General features: G+C 42.1%; 1 long non-coding RNA gene across 1 annotated transcript; it reads right to left on the reverse strand.

Moving 5' to 3' along the window:
* Positions 1-1033: 1033 nt before the first annotated feature.
* Positions 1034-20914, reverse strand: LOC128120173 (uncharacterized). Its single transcript, XR_008221794.1, has 3 exons — positions 11202-20914; positions 9645-9850; positions 1034-2247 (listed from the first exon to the last, which is right to left on the reverse strand). It is a non-coding gene; the product is annotated as an uncharacterized LOC128120173 (long non-coding RNA).
* Between the last annotated feature and the right edge of the window lie 3 nt (positions 20915-20917).

The following is a 20917-nucleotide window of genomic DNA, read 5'->3' on the forward strand; positions in this document are numbered from 1 at the left end:
CTTTGAGAGTAGAGGGCTATTGAATAGAGCTTAGAGAAGAAGCTGTTAGATGGTGGTGTACACCTTTAATTCCAGCACTAGGGAAGGAGAGGCAGATGGATCTCTGTGAGTTCAAGGCCAACTGATCTACATAGCAGGTTGCAGGCCAGTCAGGGCTTTATAGCATAATGACAGCCTGTCTCAAAAGAAATAAAAAATTGTAAACTCAAGTACCAAGAGTTAGTGCTCAGTTTCCAACACTTTTACATTCATTCCTTTGCCTTACTCATGCCATAAAGAGACAAAAGAAGGTGGAGCAGGAAATAGATGAATGAACAAGTGACTGGATTATGACGAAGGCCCAGGGAGAAGAAAATACCCGAGACCACACCTTCACTGCGGAGTGAGGAGTAGAGCGCAAGTCTCCACTGGTGCAGCCAGAGTATCCCCCATAGGAAGTTTCCATTTGTGACCTGTCCTACCTGGAATTTACAGATGCAGTGTAACCGCTTATGTTTCTATTCAGGAGAACCTGAAGGGGTTCCAGTGTTTCTCTGATTCTCTATCACATGATGTGTCCTAGGCAAAGAGAAAGCTGATAATAAACTACCTTGCTCAAAGAAAACCAGAAGGCCAGCCTTCTTGGTGACTCAGGTTCTAGGCTGCAACCACTCGGGGATCTGGATCTAGAGGGGAGCAGGAGGCAAAGATTGTTCACTACTCAATGAGTCGGCACATAAAGAGAAGTGTGATTCCATAAACTGAAAACAGCAATCCTTTGGGCTTAAAAATGATCATTTAAAAAAAAATGCAGACATAGAGGCTGGAGCTGGAACTTGTTACTCTTGCAAGGATCAGGATCAATTTCCAGCATCCATATGGCGGCTAATATGTCTGCCACTCCAGTTCCAGGGGATCTGTGGTCCTCTTCTGACCTCCCTGGGCACCAGGTATGCATATGGTACACAAACATACAGGAAGCCAAAAATTCATACATATAAAATTTAATAAGTTAAAATAAAAATGCAAACATAAATCACTACTCCATTATTTATTACAGAAGAAATTTTATTCAAGTTTGTTTATTTTAGCATTATTAATATTGTATATTCAGACCACATTTAAATTTTTCTGGTAAATATTTAGAAGAACCCTATTCAATGCCAATGTTAGTAAGCTCCATGCAAACGTGCAGTACAGATTTTGTCTTGAAATTATCCTTGAGCCCATCACTCCCCTTTTCCCTTGACTTTAGGACTGATCACTACTCCCTTAGCTTTTAGCTGGGGGCATGTTGAACAAAATATGGGAATATTTTATTTAAATTTTTTTTCATACAATATATTTTGATCGTATTCCTTCCCTTCCCAAACTCCTCCCATCTCACCCAGCTTCAGCTTAGTGCTGTTTCTTTCTCTGATTCCCTCTTTAAAAAAAAAAAAAGAAAGAAAGAAAAAGAAAAACTCAAAAATCAAAAAATGAAAACTAAAACAAACTAACAACAGTGACGAAACAAAAAATGACAAGACAAAAATAGCAAAACGAAACAAAAAGCCCACACAATACCATAATGTCACTGCTCTAGAGGTGGTGGGACCTGGGAGAGTGGAGCCAAAAAATGAGGCAGACTAAAGTCTCATGCAGTAGCCAACATTATCCAGAGCCTCCGACGAGTTATACTCTGAGGGTTAAGAAAGGCCACATAGTGAAGTGCTCATGAGTTCACGCTGTATACAGTCAAGCTGTATACAATGCTGTATACAATCATGCTATATACAAGCCACAAGTAGCAAAAACATGTTTTTCTGTAGAGGAATGTAAACATTTAATTGAATAACAACAGCAAGTAATAATGAATGATTTGAAGTAAACTTACTCCTATCCAATACACCTGGGAGGAATATATAAACACATTCCAAGAATAATTCCACGTTTTTGAAGAAACTGAGGTCTCAAGATCCTTGTCTTGTTTTCTTGGAGTGTTTTCACAGGCACTTAGAATTCCCTCACATGACTGTATTCCTGGACCGTGTTCTGACACCATAATATCCCCTCATTTGTACTTATATAATAAATGTGTTGAGTTTCTGGGTTGCTGTTGGTGCAATTCCGTCAGAGCACATGGCTCATCTGATTCCAGCTTTTCTGTATATGTTGTCTATCATTTCTTCATTTCCTGTCATCCTAGTCAGGTCAATACTGAGGCTATGAACATAGTTGCATATGCATAGTCATATCATCTCCATATGAAAGCATTCATCATAGTCTCTGTAAGAAAACAATCCCAATATTCATTAGCAGATAAATAAACATAACAAGGCATATCCACAGACTAGTATGTTATTTGGTCATAACAAGTAATCAAAATATATGATCCACAGGTATCAGTATATGATGCCAGAACACAGGCAAACCTTGAAAACTAGAACACATTATCCTAAATGAGAGAAAGCACCTTCAAAAATCCATGCATTAGGTACGATTTACTCATGTGACATGTCTGGAACAGACAACTCTATACAGACAGAAAGTAGAGAGTTGTTTGGATCTACATGTGGTAATGAAGAGTGACCACAAATGGGTGCTAGATTACTTACTGAAGAGATGAAAAATTCCAATATTAGAATGCAGTAACAGGTCTACAATTCCATAAGTCTACTTAAGATTTACTAAAAATTACCTTAATGCTTCAAATCCATGAATCTTATGATACATAAACCATAGTTCAATTAAACTACATTAAACTACATGCATATATGTGTGTGTGTGTGTGTGTGTGTGTGTGTGTGTGTGTAGAACATTTATAAATTAGTTTAATTGAGGATCATTTTGTATGTAATCATATATATTGAGAGAATCTATCTGTCATTTATCAATCATTTAATCTATGTTAGTCTAAAACAGTCTTGAGTAGTGTATATGTGGTAACACATGCTGGTTATTGTAGCACTTATAGGATCAGAAACTTTAGGTAAGCCCAGACTTAGTCATTTGCAGGCCATTCAGAGAAAGACCCTTCCTCAAAAATATAAACATAAAAATGCCTTGGAATCTGTGATGCCTGCTGAGTGGATGATATTGTGGATTACAGCCATTAGCAAAGTTTATCGTAAGCCTATTTCATGAACTCCTGGTTACTAAGTACAAATAGATAATTATAGGTTTTCTGTATCACCTTAATAGGTTTCTCTGCTGGCACGGTAAGCCAGATCAAGTCTAATTGAAAAAGTGAAAGTATATTTGAACATAGCAACTCCTGGGTGAGTCCTCCAGCCCCAGAGATTGGGGCCAGAGAAGTCACCAGGCCGAACAAAAGCAGGAAGCTTATATACCCTGTAGGCGAGGGATGATGTTCTCCACAAGCTGGGTTTGTGCCCAAGTATGGCCAAAAAATGACTGCTTTGGGAGTGGTCTTGGGCTACTGGCAACTTCAAGGAGAGGAGCCACCGCAGCTGCCAAGAATACAGAACTGAGCTTGTTGGTGGCTTTTCTTTGTTGAAGATTCTCTGAGAGGGTGGAGTTTAGAGAGAGGAGTGGGGCTTTCTGCATCAAGCAGGAATGAGCTGGAGGTTCCAGCCGAACAGATAGTCTTCTATAAGACATCCTAAAGGGACTGGTGAGGCTACGGATAGAAGTCTTGGCTGTACATATCAAATCCTTGGACATCATCCTCTACTGTCTGTGGCTGTTGTATGAAAATAGAAATATTTGTATTCCCCAATGGGCACTAGGCATCTCCAGGCTCACTTATCGCCATCAGAGGGACTCACAACAGCTCCAGTCCCTTCGCTGGGTGATCTCAACCAAGCTGTCTCAACAGAGCCCTCAGTCTTACAGACCTTTGTGTTAACAGGTAGGGTGGTAATTCTACTTACTTTTCTCAATTTTCCCAAACCTAATAGTTAGGGGTGCCTTAGCTTGCTTTCCTGTTGCTGTGACAAACGCCATGCCTAAAAGCTACTTGGGGAGGAAAGGGTTCATTTCATCTTACAGGTTATTGTCTGCCATTGGTGCAACCCAAAGCAGGAACTCAAGGCAGGAGCTTAAAGCAGAAATCACAAAATTACACTAATTACTGGCTTACTCCATGGCTCATATTTAGCTATTTTTCTTATACAGCCCAAACCACATAGGGGTAGGCCCTCCTCTGTAGTCGGAAGTTTTCCTGTGTCCCAGCTAGCCGGCAGTCAGGACAAATCTTTCCCATTCATGTCTCCCAAGTAAGCACACAGAGGCTTATATTAATTATAACTGCTTGGCCATTAGCTCAGGTGTATTACTGACTAGCTCTTACACTTAATTTAACCCATAATTCTTATCTATGTTTAGCCACGTGGCTTGGTACCTTTTCTCAGTTCTGCCTTGTCATCCTGCTTCCTCTGTGTCTAGCTGGCGACTCCTGACTCAGTCTTCCTCTTCCCAGAATTCTTGTCTGCTTATCCCGCCTATACTTCCTGCCTGGCCACTGGCCAATCAGCATTTTATTAAACCAGTGTACAAAAGCATTATCCCACAGCACTCCTATATTAATTAGCAGCTAAGAAAATGTCCCACAGAGATGCCTACATGACAGTCTAATGGAAGCAGTTCAATGGAGCTACCCTCTTCCCAGGTATGTCAAATTGACAACCAAGATTAGCCATCACAGTGGGTCCATGGTAGGTACTTGATGTACCAACAACGACAACAAAAAGGGACACAAATGGTGTGGTTTGGTGTTTGAGTTTCAGATTCTTTCCAATGAACACAAACCAAGAAGAAATAAAGTTCTGGTTACCAATATCACTGATATCATATATTGGTCTCCATGGGCATCACTACTAGGGACAATCACAGTCCTTCTAGGTTCTAGACTCAGTTGAAGTAAGAAGCCAGCATCCTGGTATAGGAGGTTGAACTACAATAGGCCAAAGTCATTTGGATAATCTGATTCTGTACGCTGACAAGGTCTAACCAGAGATGTCTCTATAGCGACGCACTGAAAATGGGGTGAGATGTGTCAAACTCCTGGTATAGGTACATCATTGTTTCAACTCTTTAAAGACAATAAAGAACGTGTGTACTGATGAAATATTCTAGTACCATTACAGGAAGAAATCCTACATTTAGGAGATACGGTGGTTTTAAGAAAATGACCACCAAAGGGAGCAGCACTATTAAGAGGTGTGGCTTTGTTGGAGGAAGTATGTCACTGTGGAGGCGGGCTTTGAGGTCCCACATACACTCAAGCCATTCCTGGTGTCTCAGTTCACTTCCTGTTGCCTGTGGATCAAGATGTAGAATTCTCCAGCACCATGTCTGCTTTCATGCCACCACGCTCCCTGCCATGATGATAATGGACTAAACCTCTGAAACTATAAGCTGCCACCTCAATTAAATGTTTTCCTTACAGGAGTTGCCATGGGCATGGTGTCTCTTCACAGCAATAGAAGACCTAACTAAGACAAAACTTGGTACCAGGGACTGGGATTGCTGTGATTGGCCTGACCATGTCTTTGTCTGGAGGAATTGGACTTTGGTATTTTGGGTTAGGTAAGCAGTGAAATGCTTTAAGCACTGCTTAATGGGCCATACTAGTAGGAACATGGAAGACAGTGGTGCTAAGAGTTATTTGGTCTGTCGGGGGCTGGCTCAAGTGGTTTCAGAGGAGAAGAATTTTAGTATGTTGCCTAGATATCCTTCTTGTGATATTTTGGTGAAGAATGTGGCTGCTTTTTGCCCTTGTCTGAAGAGTCTGCCTGAGGCCAATGTGAAGAGTTTTTGATTAATTCCTTTGGCAGAGGAAATCTCAAAACAGCCTTGTATAGACTCTGTCCTGTGGTTATTAGTGGTAACTCTAATGAAGATTTATAATGAAAAGGAGCAAGCTGGGCAGGGTAAATTACAAAATGTAAAATGTGAGGAGAAAAGAAGCACCAGGAAGTGGAATGGAGCTAAATCCTGTGTTTAAGGAGATTAGCAGATTAAGAAATGGAATAAAAGGAGTGGTGACCTCAGGACAAGATCCCACCCAGCTAAGTTTCCAACTTGTGAAAAGGAATTAAAGAAAAGCTTAGAGTTGGGTGTGGTGGTGCATGCCTTTAATCCCAGCACTTGGAAGGCAAAGTGTAGTGGATCTCTGAGTTTGAAGCCAGCCTGGTCTATAGATCATGATTCAGGACAGCAAAACTTAGGCAGCAAAGGAAACCATGGAAAACACAAAGCTGAAGATATAATTGAGAGAGGGGACCATACTCCAGCCCCAGTAAGTATCAAAGACTATTAGGGCCCAGCTCCTCTATAGTCTTTTCCCAGAGTTCCAGAAGAGATGCTACCAGCGGCAAATTAATTAATCTGAGGGATTTTGAATGAATCTATGTTCATGAAACTCTTTAGTCCATTTACTTTATTTTTCTGAGTCAGTTCTCTCTCTACATAGCTTCTGTTCTGCTCTCATAGTTAGCTCCTTTCTTCCCTGATTCTCTCTATATTTTTTGGCTGTTCTTTCTAAGTTCTATCTTAATTCTCCCATCTAGTTCTTTCCCATCTAGTTCTTCCTATCTTAATTCTTCCCCATCTTAACTCTCCCTCAAATCTCTGTTGTTTACAATTACACACCCATGCAATCAGCAATACTGTGGCCAATGCAAGGTCACCAGACTTGAATTCTTTCAGGGTCAAAAGGAGGGTGATAAGATCCACACAAAGGGCAGTAATTGTCTGCTATCATTAGCAACCCAAAAGGGAAGTGACTAATGGGGAATGAATCAACTAAGGGCTAAATTCAGTTAATAAATCGAAAAAGGGAATTTATGTGTTCAAACTATATTCTTAGAAGTGGTTAGGTACAATTTTAGGATTCTATAAGTCACTAAGTCACAAGTGAGAATAAACCTGCCTTTTTTTCATTTGGGGCCAAAATCTGTCCAAGCTGTGCAGTTTTCTGGCTGGGCAGGGGAAGTGTAGTTAGGTAACTAGGCAACCTAACTCACAGCTTAATGTACCTGGTATGTAAAAGCCTTTAGTTCTGAATTCATTGTTAAAGGAAGATCTAGAACTTGGAAGAAGGAGAGTTAAGCATAATTAGCACATTCGCCTGGCCTGGGCAGTTGTCTCATTGTAAATTTTTATCTTCTCTCAGGAACTAACAGATAGTCTGGATGCTTATCTATCTGCAGTCTGTCCTTAGAAAGTCTGGGAAGTATCTCTGATAAAATACTTTTGTCCAGAGATGGTCTTGGACAGATACTGCTAATGATGATAATTACAGAAAGGCCTGAAATTAGGGGTCTTGGCTATGTGACTGCTGTCAGCACAGTTGGGGGATGTTGTACAAATACTCCAATTGTGTAGGGGAAGTTGTACCCAATGAATGATCAACCACACTGTTGGAAGTTCTTGGGAAAATAATCAAATGGGAAAGTTACAATAGCACACAGGAAATTCATTGCAGGAAACAGCTAATATATTCAAAAGCCAATATCACAAAGACTCCTTGAGGCTTGGCTTTATCCTTTGGAAGAGACCTGCTCTTCTAGGTATTAGCTTTGCCATAGTCAGCTGAATTCCTGCTTCACATTTGTGTGGATCACAGCAAGTAAGCAGCAGACCTTGGTAGCTTTGGCCACATGGTTCTGGCTTTAGAGTCAAAGACAGAAGAAAGATGCTATGGAATTTTTCTCTGCGACTAAGGAAAGCTGCTGAGGCCAGTCACGTGTCAGTGGTGTCCCTGAATGGAGGCCTAGTACAGAGGCGTTGTGGAATATTATCTTAAGCTGTGTTACTTTTGTTTATGTTGCATTTGTTTGACTCTGTGAAGCTGTGTTAATGTGCCTGTCTAAAACACCTGATAGTCTAATAAGGAGCTGAATGGCCAATAGTGAGGAGGAGAAAGGATAGGTGGGGCTGACAGGCAAAGATAATATATAGAAGGAGAAATCTGGGAAGAAGATAGAAAAAGGATCAAGGAACAAGAGAGGAAGGGAAAGGACTTCAGGGGCGAGCCACCCAGCCACCCAGCTACACAGCCAGACACAGAGTAAGAAGGAAAGAGAAGGTATACAGGAATAGAGAAAGATAAAAGCCCTGAGGCTAAAGATAGATGAGATAATTTAATAAAAGATGGCTAGAAACAAGCCAAGCTAAAGTCAAGCATTCATAAGTAAGAAAAAAATCTCTGTGTATTTATGTGGGAACTGAGTGGTGGACCCCCAAAGAGCAAAAACAACCAACAACATTTTTGGTGTTCCGACGTAGGGCTAGAGTAAAAAAAAAAAAAAATCTAACAACATAGAGGCATTGCATGAAGCTATGAAGGTAAAGTTTTGATTGCCTTGGAGAACCCAAGATGTTAGAGGTACCAGAGTTGTGGGATATCTGCTGAGGAGAGCTGCTAACAGGGAGTGGAACCAGCCCAAGAGATAGAAGTATGTTGCAGTCAACAAAGCTGAAAGGAATTGTGTAGTTGGTAGATTTATTTTTATTGTTGTTTTGTTTTGTTTTTTCGCTCTTTGCTTCTTTGGGGGCCTACCACCCAGCTCCCAAATAAATACACACAGACTTATTCTTACTAATAAATACCCAGCCTTATCTTGGCTTATTTTTAGCCAGCTTTTCTTTTTTATTAAGGAATTTTTTATTCATTTTACTAGCCAGCTTTTCTTAACTTAAATTATCCCATCTACCTTATGCCTTTTACCTTTTTCTATTTCTGCATATCTTTTCTTTCCTTCTTATTCTGTGTCTGGCTGTGTGGCTGGGTAGCTGGCCCCTGGCATCCTTTTGAAGCACAATTCTAATTAATAAAAACCAGGAGTCAGATATTGGGGAAAAGCTGAAAGATCAGAGTAGCAGAGCAACAGCCACTAGAGACATCTTACCTCTATGAATTCTCAGACCAAATGGGGGGCTGAGATCCTGTCTCTGCCCACCTTATATTTCTATTTCTACCTACCAATTGTGCTGGGATAAAAGAGGTGAGCCTCCCAAGTGCTGGGATCAAAGGGATGAGCCTCCCAAATGCTGGAATCAAAGGTGTGAGCCACCACCGCCTGGCCTCTATGGTTAATTAGTGGCTAGCTCCACTCTCTGATCTCCAGGCAAGCTTTATTTGTCAGAACACAAACAAAATATCACACATTTCACCTTTTTGTCTAAATAAAAAGTGAAGGTTTTAAGTAACATAGAAAAAATATATACAGTAAGTACAATAACTATATGCAAATATATAAGGGAATAATTACATTAACAATGTCTGGTCCATTAGCATTTGACAAATTCAGAGAAATTACTCCATTATCTATCCTATCTTGGTTCAAAGTGTTGTACCTAATTCACTTTCTATCCTAACTTGAAGTACCAATCCAAAACTATCATTTTATATCTTTCACTTTATACACTTTGCACCTCTTTAGTGAGTTTCTTTTCTGAGTCTGGTAACAACAAAAACTATAACTATAGCTATCTAGTCTTCAACTCCATCATCTTGAGAAGGATATAATATTACCTGAGTAAACAGGACATGTACAGCAAACAACTTCCAAAAATAAGAAATGACAGAAACAGCTGGCTGCATGGACAGTCATCCAAGGTTCCTCTGCAACATTGGGGCAGCCATCTTTGGCCTACAGGCCTCAACTATCTGATAGACTTATCTGTGAAGCAGGAATTTTGAAGGATTGTCCCACCTTGTCTTGGCAAAGTTCTGTAGTCACTTCCTTTTGTGTCCTGCTTGTCCAGTTTGGACAGCATACTGTCAGCAGTTGAGGCAAGAGCATTATCTTACCCGGTGGCTAACTTTTTCCACAAAGAAAGTAAACTTAATGTGGAGTTTCTTTGATGCCCATCATCTTCTCTGAAGTAGACTGGTGCTGCCAGAAGCAGACATGTCTCACTGTCATTGGAAAAAAAAAAAAAACTTTGTTATTAAATCATCTTAAATGCCATCTAAAATAAATCTGTTTGACCTTGAAAACATACCTAACCTGACTAAAAGTTTGATTGTAATAGATAACCACTAACCTGCATTTCTTTATTACCCTAAATAGTTTATAGTCATAATTTTCAAGGACTAGAAATTTACATTATATTGTTAAGTGAACTGTATAGGTACAATACCTTGAACAAGAGTAGAAACATATGTACAGTATGTTCTAACTAAAATAACCTTAAATTTGTATCAATATAAAAATCTACATCAATGTAATATATTTAAAACTAGTAGTTTCTCTTTTGGTTTAAAAGTAGATTCAATAATCTACATTTTAATGCTATCATTTCTATAAGATATATACAGTGTAACAAAAATAATCTCAAATTTGTATCCATATACAAAAATCCAAGCCAAAGTAAAATATTTAACACCAGTACTTTTGGCCTAAAAGTAGATTCAATAATCTACCTTTTTATCCTATTTCTATATACCACCTTTTTCTTTTTAGAACAAGATCTCTGAATCTAATCTCCTTTGTTCAGCTTTTTCCTTACCATTACTAATAACAACTTGTAACCAACCCCCCTAAATAATGATAAATATCCATAACCCACTGAAAAACCAAAAACCACCCACCCACCCTCTTAGGAATGTGGGCATCGTTGTGGAGACCCACAGAGGTTTTCTAGTGAGAACTTACTGAGGGTCCGAGAATCTGAGCTTGATTTACCTAGCAAGGCTGCGTAAGGGTAAGATCTGACCATGGGCGTGGTTACCAGGTGTTTGGAAAGGTGTACACTTGGCTGTGCTGTGTGCTTTGATCTAGCAAGAGAAAGTTCTTTGCCCCACCTCTTGGCATTGTTATAAAAAGTCCCTTTGAATAAATGGAAAAGGCCATTGAGTATTGACCTAGGTCCTCCTGAAGCTATCCTGTGTTTCTGTCTTTTTCCTCTTCGCTATCTTTCTATCTAATATTTTCTTGTCCCTCTCTCCTCCTCATAAGTACCCTTGAAAAGGTGGGAGCTGGCCTCCCACACATTGTGTTCTTAAAATTACTTCTTGCTGTCTGGGGGTGATGGCATCTTTAGGGGACCCTGAAAAAAATTGAGATAATTGTCAAGTTCTGGGAGAGCCAGCTGTATCATTTGTTGTCCAGTCTCTGTGCAATGGGAAAGTACAGGGCTTGATTGAAGTCCTGGCTAGAGTAGTCTGTGAGACTGGGTCATCACAACCAGCCACCTTTAAATTGTCCCAAGCAGTGTGTAGTCCAAAGCTGATCATTAGGTGGTGTTTAGCAGCTTAGTGTCATTACCATAGTCCAGGTGGAATCATTGTTGTAGGGCTCCATCATCTTTTTGGAGACTTCAGAGATCACTGTTAGGAAAGTTTATCATTCACTGTAGAAAACTTAAACATCATTAATATCAAAACAGAAAGTTTAAATTTTAAGGTGGTACTGTACCTAAAGAAACATTTTAAAGAGTCAAAATAAATTTGAGGGCTAAGAGATTTGTAACAACAATAGTCCCTCAATTTTGGTTACTTTCTGTCCCATACAGGTGGCTTTTCTGTTACAAAACAGAGACTGAATTTTCTTTTAACAACAAGCTTAGGTTTAGAGAAAGAGAGAGTCATGTTCCAATTCCAAACCAGCTTTATTTTTTAATTGAACTGGGACTACAAAAACACCATTTGCATTATGTTTGTAGAGAACAGCAGAAACAAACATTTAGAAAGATTTATGAAATTTTATCCTGTCAGAAATGTGATATATCAAGAGTAAATAGAACAATTTACTCTTTTGCTTGGGATATTTTCTCTGGATGATTCATCCTTTTTTTTTTTTTTTTCCCACATGCCTCATTTGTCCCATGATCTTCAGATTCCTTAGCTGAATGTCATCATTCTCCTGGAAAGACAAAAACAAAACCTTGTCCCAACCCTAACTTTGGGGAGTTTCCCTTTTGGCAAGTTATATCTGATCAAATGAAAAGCATCTGTTAGCCTTATAAGTTAGTTTAGATTAAATGGTCATGGTGGTTGATGAACTATCGTCTCTTCTAATCAGGAGATCTCTTTTATTCTGGTTTCTTCTGAAATTGCTTTATCTTCTAAAGCTGTTCTATCATGCAGAGCAATATGTTTTTTACAATAGCCATTAGATCTTTTAGTTGCTCTGTGGAGGAGTTTCCCCTACTATGACAGGGAATGACTGAACCAAATTTGAAGTGGGGGCCTGCAAGAGGACCACTAAGGCTTTCCTGATGGCAAAGGGTTACCTGTCTGTCCCTTGTTGATCTGCATTCATGTGTCCAATATTGGCCTTTGCCATACCTTCTGCATAATCCAGAAGGGAGGGGTCTTCTGTTTGGATTATTCCTAGAAAAAACATTGTTTCTAGGAATGCCCTGTTTATAATCTCTTTTTAAGTGACCTTGTTTGCCACAATTAAAACACTTGTCATTTTGATTTTTCTTCAAGTCTCTGGAAATCACCTCTCCTATTTAAGCATTGTTGTGGTTATGAGATTCAATATTGACTGTATCTAGGATCCATTACTCTATGGATGCTGATCTTGCCTTTAACAGACTAATTACCCATTTGCATTATGAATTAGCATTTTCAAAAGCCAAAGATTCAATTATTATTTGACAAGTTTCTGAATTTGGTATCATTCTATTCATAGCTGAAGTCAATCTTTGTTTAAAAAAAAATCAGTGAAGGTTTCTTTCGGACCCTGTATAACTTTAGTAAATGACTCAGTTCTCTTTCCAAGTTCTTCAATTCTGTCCCAAGCATTTAAAGCTGCTGCATGGCATAGAGCCAGGGTGTGGTCATCATATAGAGACTGTCTTTGTACATCAGCATAATCTCCTCCAAGAAGTTGTTCTTGGGAGATTTCAATACCTCTAGCCCTACTTCATTGTTCAATGGTCCTAGCCTCATCTTTCCAGCAGGTCCTCCACTGTAATTGAGGACCAGGTACCAATACTGCTGTAACCAAGTCTCTCCAGTCTTGTGAGACAATTCTGTTACTAGTTGACCATGAAGTTAACATCTGCCTCACAAAAGGTGAATGCATACCATATGATACTATCGCTTCCTTAAATCTTCTCAAACCTAACATTTCTACAGTAATCCAGTCAGCTCTTACATAGCCTTGTGGATATCTGTCATTTGGCAGTTGTTCCTGTAATGTGTCTGGATAAATTAAGGTTGGTTGTTTGAAAACCTTGTGATGTTCCTAATTTTATAATGTAATGGTAAGATTGGTTCTCCTTTAAATTCCTCTGGCTGGGACTGAATATCTCTATGATCTGTTTCAATAAGTTTTTCTAAGGCTTGTATCTTGGAACACCTACCAACCAACTTTTTTTTTTTGAGATAAACCAAGAGTTATTGAACTGATAATAAGAATTGTCAAAATGATAATTAACATTGTGTCAATCCCAGTTGATTATCCCTTCATTTAATTGTTGCATTTTTAAACCATGCATTGCATAATCTTACAGAGAAATGACTCCCTCCATTGTAATAGTGTTTCCCAATTTTTAATGTGGGAAAAATCTCTCTCTTTTTTTAAAAAAAAAACAAACTAATTCCCCCCTTTAAGAATTCCCCATTGTGTCACCAAATCTGCTGCTGATGACGGTGAAGTTGACAGTGAAGTCCAAGGCTGACAGCTGCTGCATAGAATGGTAGAAGCCCGAGCGGGTGTCAAGGCAGCCAGCTAGTGTGGCAGAATCCAGATGAGGGGGTCCAGGGAAAGCCCACAACCCACCGGGAGAGGGAGCTGGCTGGCTGAAAAAATGCAGAGGGTTATGGGGAAGAAGCACAGGCAGCAGAAGTTGCCTGAAGGCAGAGCTGGCCAGTGCTAAGGGGCTAACTCTGGCGGTGTTTGGAGCCCAAGCCCTGTGGAGTTTGCTGCAGAGAGGCTGCAACAGAAAAATATCAGACTTGCTCGGAGGGCTTGAGGAAAAAAAGAAAGGAAAACTGGCTGTCGAGGCAGTGACTCCAGCCTCCAGCGGGAGCCCCCACATGCAGGTCCAGCGTCTGCTGGGGGCTACAAAGCCACAGGCAAGCAGCTTTTTGGCAAAGTCATGCCTCATGTTGTGTGCCTGAAGGAAGCATGATCCTAATTAGTCTTATTAATAAAAACCAAGAGCCAGATATTGGGGTAAATGCTGAAAGATCAGAGAAGCAGAGCGGCAGCCACTAGAAACTTCTTACCTCTACAAATCCTCAGACCAAATGGGGGGCTGAGATCCTGTCTCCACCTGCCTTATATTCCTGTCTCCACCTCTCGATTGTGCTGGGATTAAAGGGGTGAGCCTCCCAAGTGCTGGGATCAAGGTGTGAGTCACCACCACCTGGCCTCCATGGTTAACTAGTGGCTAACACCACCCTCTGATCTCCAGGCAAGCTTTATTTGTCAGGACACAAACCAAATACCACACAAAAATCCTCCCCTCCTCCTTTTCTCACCCTTCTCTCTTTTCTATTTATTCTCTCTGCCTGCCAACCTCACCTATTTCTCTCTCCTGCCTACCTATCAGCCATTCAGCTCTTTATTAGAATAATCAGGTGTTTCAGGCAAGCAAAGTAACACAGCTTCATAAATGCTAAATAAATAAATGCAACATAAAAGAATGCAACACATCTTTGTATCATTAAACAAATATTCTACAGCCTAAAAGAATGTAACACATCTTAAAGTAATATTCCACAACAGAGTTGGAAATCTGAGGAGCATCTTGACATCACACATGGAGATACAGAGTTTGGAGTTTGCCCAGCTGGTCTTTGGTCTTGCTTTGGTCCAGTATTTCTTTGCTATGCTCCCTTCCCTATGTTTTGGGATGGTAATATATATCCTGTGCATGTCTATGTTGGAAGTACATGATCTGCTCTTTCATTTTGATTTTTGATTTTACAGGGGATTATAGTTAAGAGATCACATGAATCTTAGACTTTTAAGTAAGTTTGAGACTGTTACAGACTATAGGACTTCTGAAGTTGGACTGAATACATTTTTGCATTATGATATGGCTACAAACCTTTGGAGATCAGGGAGTAGAATGTGGTTGTTTGAAAGAAAATGGACCCCGAAGGGAGTGGCACTATTTGGTGTGGCTTCCTTGGAGCAGTGTGGCTTTGTTGGAGGAAGTGTGTCACTGTGGAGGCAGGCTTTGAGGCCTCATATATGATCAAGTCACTCCATCTCAGTTCACTTCCTGTTACCTTTGGATCAAGATGTAGAATTCTCCAGCACCATGTCTGCCTACATTCTGCCATGCTCCCTGCCATGATGATAATGGACTGAACCTCTGAAACTATAATCTGCCACCTCAATTAAATGTTTTCCTTTATAAGAGTTGCTGTGGTCATGGTACCTCCTCACAGCAATAGAAACGCTAACTAAGACAGTAGGTATTGTGTGGTAGGAGCAAGTAGTCACATCTCAGATTGGGAAGTAAAGAGGGGAGGAGGGAGCAAGCTTTCTCCTTTTATAACAATTTTCTTATGAGAAATACCTAGGAGTCACAGGTGAGTGGCCTTATCCATTAACAGCTTCAAGGGCAGGGATTGCAATGACCCAAGTGTCTCTCACTAAACACCATCTCTTAAAGATCTTGTCACCTCAAAGTGCCACACTGGGGACCATAAGAGACAGACTGCATCTCAACCATGTCCATGATGTAGATGTATGTTTTCTTGGTCCTGCCTGGCCCCAAGGTCCTGCAGCCGCTTATAAAATAATCACTTAGGGGCTTAATATTGTTTACAAACTGTATGGCCTGTGGCAGGCCTCTTGCTAGCTGGCTCTTATATCTTAAATTAACCCACTTCTATTAATCTGTTTTGCAACCTGTTCCATGGCTTTACCAGTCTGCTGGCTTGTTGCTCCTTGGGCAGCAGGCTGGTGTCTCTTCAGACTCCATCTTTCTTTTTCCTGCCTGCCTCTAAGCTGCCTTGCCATAAGCCAAAACAGCTTATTTATTAACCAACGGGAACAACATATAATCACAGCATACAGAAAGACATCCCCCAGCACCATGACCTGGCATTTTTATGACAAATTTGTTACAAAGTGGTAAGACAGCCATTGTTTTAATTGCAGATGTGTTCTTGTAACATACTGATATACTCAGTTTATAAAACTTATGTGTACAAAATGTTATGAGTCCTCAAAGGGCTCAAAGAACACAATGTAACAAATAACAACTATCACGTTTCCTTTGCCTTGCCTTTTGCCTGTCCAGTGTTAGTCTAGGGTACATGGCCAATCTTCTGGAGAAGATATATCATTTGGGTTGCTTTTGTAGACAAGGTAAAGGATTTTTTTCTCTCTCTCATTAACATTTAGTTATAAATGCTAGGTAATTGTTGGTGGGTATGAAAAGAATGCAAATCAGGAAACACAAAACTACCGTCAAGCATTTACAGGGGACAGACAGTGTGCTGGCTAGTCTTATGTCAACTTGACACAAGCCAGAGATATCTGAAAGGAGGGAACCTCAATTGAGAAAATACCTCTGTAAGATGCAGCTCTAAGGCATTTTCTTAATTAGTGACTGATGTGGTGGCCCTGGGTTCTACAAGAAACAGGCTGAGCAAGTCATGGGAAGCAAGCTAATAAGCAGCACCCCTCTGTGGCCTCTGCATCAGCTCCTGCCTCTAGGTTCCTGCCCTACTTGAGTTCCTGTCCTGACTTTCTTTGATAATAAACTGAGATGCGGAAGTATAAGGTGAATAAACCCTTTCTTCCCCAAGTTGCTTTGGTCATGGTGTTTCATCACAGCAGTAGAATCCCTAATTAAGACAGGCAAGAAGGGCTCAAACTCATCTGAAAAATATAGAGCAAAGGGACCAGCAAGTATGTACTGCTCTTAGAAGGCAGAAAGGTTATTTCCACATGAATGGAGGCCACGTGAAAGACTAGGCAATGGTAAGATCATACCTTCTGGGAGGTCAGCAGGACAGGCAGAATTTGCATTGGGGAGGATGGGTCTTGAAGTCTTTAAGGTTCAGTATGAGGAAGAAACTGAGAAAAAACCTGAAGCAAGTGAAGGAATCCCCCCGCCTCGGTTGGGAGGAGAGGGCAAGAGAGGCAGAAGAGAGAGAGAGGGAAGAAGAGACCAACAGTGTGTGTGAGATAGAGGGGTTAGGACTGGTGGAGGACTGAGGTGGAGCCTACGTTTTGGGAAAAACCCACCAGGACTTGTTTAGGGAATGTGAAAGGGCAATTGAAGGGTTTGCACTGAAGTTTAGTGATATTAAGGCTCCTCTGCAAGTTAAAAGTGTCATGCTGTGTTTTGTAAAGATAAACTTGGTTATTGAGGAGAATGCAGAATCAAGCTTGGGAGCTGGAGAGAATGTTGTAGAACATCAAATCCAAGAATTTAATTGCATGGGAGAAAGAAATTGAGACCACGGAGGCAGTGACTCCTGGAGAGTGAGATTGCACATCAGTCTGGAGGTAAATCAGGGCCTACTAGGCTTCCTCTCCTGTGTGCCGCCATGAACCAGTCTTGGTGTTACCTTCAAAAATTTGGTCTCTTGATTCTTTCTCTACCTTCTCTTTGGCCTGCTTGCATCCAGATCTCATTTCCTGATGTAGTTCTCTGGCTATTTAAACACTCGGGCCTTCTACCTTCTCTATTTTTCTGTCTTTGGACAAGGTCAACAGAAAGGTAAAAGTAATCAAAGCACCGAGTGCCTACAATGAATGACCAAGGCAGGAATGATGTTAGGGACTCTAGATGTGAGTATACTCTGAGTAAAGTTGGAGGAAAAGACACATTAGCCAACAGTGTCTGAGGTCCTAAACACAGAGCAAGGAGTGCTCTGGAGGTGGCAGAGGGGAGAGAGGAGTCCTCAGGGGGGATGGGATTGCACAGGAGCTGGAAGAGTTGCCAGGCAGATGGAGAAGCTTGTTCCTTAGAGTAGAACCTGTGCACAGACTAATGAAGACGGGGAGGGGTGGGGGGAGCAGCTGTGCTTAGGAGGGCCCTAACTTCAACTGGCCACAGCTGGAGGTCTTTTCAGGGCTGTAGAAATGCAGCGGAAGGCCCAAGTTAGTGACAAATCATCAAGGCCTGTGCAAACCGTCCTGAGGAGTCTGGCCTGGATGAAGCACCATCAGAGTGATCCGGCCTCCCATCTTCCCCGGCCATCACGGGCTTCCGATTGCTCCTGTAGGCTCCTCTGTGCTCTTCCTTCCCACTGCTGCAGATTACGAGCCCCCCTAAAATGGAAGGCTCACACTGAGAGCAGATGGCCACTCCGCAGTGGGAAGAGAGGCGCCAGGCTTCCAGGGCTCACCGTGGAATCTCAGTGTACTCAAGAACTAGTATTAAGAACAAGCTGCTTAGCTTCCTTTGGCTTTCATTTCCTCATGTACCAACGACAGAAATAACATCAGTCCCTCCAAGGGATTTGCGAGTTCAGTGAATTGCAGAGGAAAAGTCCGCCTGACACAGACTCCAGAAAAATGTTATCATGACTTCTGTGAAGCCCTCAGGTGTAGGTCTGTGATGAATACAACGTAGTAGCAGGGTCAGTCAGCCTGCCTGTGTTTTGTGCCAGCACTGGACCATTGACAAAGCTTCCTATCAACCCTGAGCCTTCCTCAGGTCACAGGGCCACGCCCTCCAACTCATCTGAAATCCTGTCCTGCCTTTATTCCCTGCAATGGTAAATCAGTATTTCGACTGCACCGTGCTTGCCAGTGTGAGCAAACTTTCGATCGGGCCCAAGTCTCTGCACACGGCTCGTGAGGGGACAATAGAAAGCAGAACCACAAAGCGGAATGAGGCTTCTGGTTTGGGTTAGGACTCCTGATGGCCCGGCATGTGGTTCACCAAACATCCAATTTATGACTTTGTCACTTACACTCCTGGTGAGTGCCTCATGAGTTGCAATTACCTTTTCGTGATTAACTTTCTATAGTGCTCATGCCAGCACCATGCCTACCTGAGCAATTCATCAGTATTTCAGGAAAAGCAACACAGTGATCTTCCCTAACACACAGAACAGTTTCAACATAATTAGTAGCATTTCTGGATCAACACAGCACTCTTACAATGTGTATGATGGAGGAAATGAATGACTCTAATTATACCTTATTAAATTTTATTAATCCTCATTAGAACCCTATTATTCTTTATAAGTGGGTTACTGAGAAGGGAATAAAAGTGAGCAAGCTATGCTGGTCAAGTTCCGCTACGTCTAAATGAGCACTGGGCGATTTCCCCATACTAAATAGTAGCACACAGGACATAGATCGGCCAAATTGCTTAAGACAGAGTGAATAAATTGTGATCTTTTAAAGTCTGAACTTCAGGAGCTCATGCTTCCTGCCTGATATCGGGTTAATTATAAAGAGAAAATATTTCATTATTGCGTGGAATGCACGGTACTCTTGATCTCTCCTGCTGCATTCCTACTTTTGAATGTGTAGCTGGGAAAGTTGAGAGGGCAAAGGGGTTAAGTAGCTTTGAATTTGAAGACCGCAGGAGAGGCGTTGTTCAATAAATGTTAAGTACAAGAATATGTACTTTGACACTTAATGTGCTTAATTCTTAGTCAGAAAGGTTCATCAAAAATCTAACCTGAAAAGCACCACGGTTGAGCTTCCCTGCGCCTGTGGTTCTTGGTGTACTTTCTATGTGCATGACTGGGTTAGGCTGCAGGGGGTCAGGGCCCACAGAGGGCACCGAAGGAGGCCTGAGAGTGGCAGAGTCAGGAGCTTGCTCAGACAGTTGCCTTGTGCCATATTCATCTAAGCCACCTGAGACGGTAGTAACAGGTGGGAGAGCCCTTAGGGTGGGCTGAGGTGAGGCATTTCTTTTGTGTAGGAACACGACAGAAACACAAAAAGAACAAATCAGAGGCTGTTTTGTTTGTGACAGGGTCCACATAGACCGGCCTCCCTTGTGCTGGGATTAAAAGCTTTCAGGCCTGGGGGCCAGAGGGCCTCCAGTACCTCCTAGCCCATGTCTTAACGTAGTAAATGGGGATCTCATTTTTGCTCACTTTTACAAATATCAAAGACAAAAAAAAAAAAAAAATCCAACCCCAACCTTCCAAGAACAGGCCTGTCTTTATTGAAACCAGCTCACCCAGTTCGTGTATTTTCTTTTTTAAGCTGTAAGAACAGAGCAAGCTTTCTGGTTTTGGGGCAGGGCAGGGTTGGGAAGTAAATCTTAAACTCCAAAGGTTCATTTCTTTGAACAAAGGACAGGAAGTTGCCCTGATTGCCACTGTTGCTCAAGGCTTGTGAACCACAACCTTCCAGGAACTGGGGCTAGTCACTTCAGTGGGTGGTCGAGTCATCTGCCCAGGTCTAACTTGGTTCTGAGCTCACAGCGCCCGAGCTTGGGTCCTGCCTGGAGGCGGAAACCCAGCCGGGAGTAGAGAATGGGATCTGCTCCTAGATCTGCTCAGTGTACGGCTGGGTCAGGTCCCAGCTCCTGAGAGCTTCGGCGCTCTCACGTGTGTGAAGTGAACCGAAGTTGTACTCCACCATCCCGTAGTTCTGAGTCCTGCTGGAGTCCTGGGCGGGGCTCCGACGAGGCTCTTAGGGTGGAGGGAGTGGGGGGTGAGGGGGTGTTCCACGGCAGGATCTCCTCGTTCCAGCTCAGCCTCCCAATTTGTCGCCTGCAGAGCCGACCCGAGTGTGCCGGTTTCTCGACTTCCTCCTGCATCTCCTTCCTCTTCCTCCAGTGGAGGCAGATCCCTCTTTCCCTTCCTCTTCCCATGCTCCCTGCACCCCCGCGTCCCCTCCTCCAGGAAGTGCACTGCCCAGGGTCGCCCACCTCGAGCGGGCGCTGCCCGCCGCGCCCCCTCCCCGCCCGGCTACTGCAGCGGCCCCGCGGGCACACGCCTCCCCATACCTTACATGGACAAATGCGTGCAGGCAAAGTCAGGAATTCAGGCTCCTGACGTCAGCCTCCAGCGCTCAGGGCACCGCACGGGAGATCGCGGGGAGGGGGGGGGGTGGGGAGGAAGGAGGGGGAGAGCACC

This window comes from Peromyscus californicus, unplaced genomic scaffold (genome assembly GCF_007827085.1).
Source record: "Peromyscus californicus insignis strain IS unplaced genomic scaffold, ASM782708v3 Scaffold_25__1_contigs__length_3188244, whole genome shotgun sequence".
Classification (NCBI taxonomy): Eukaryota; Metazoa; Chordata; class Mammalia; order Rodentia; family Cricetidae; genus Peromyscus; species Peromyscus californicus.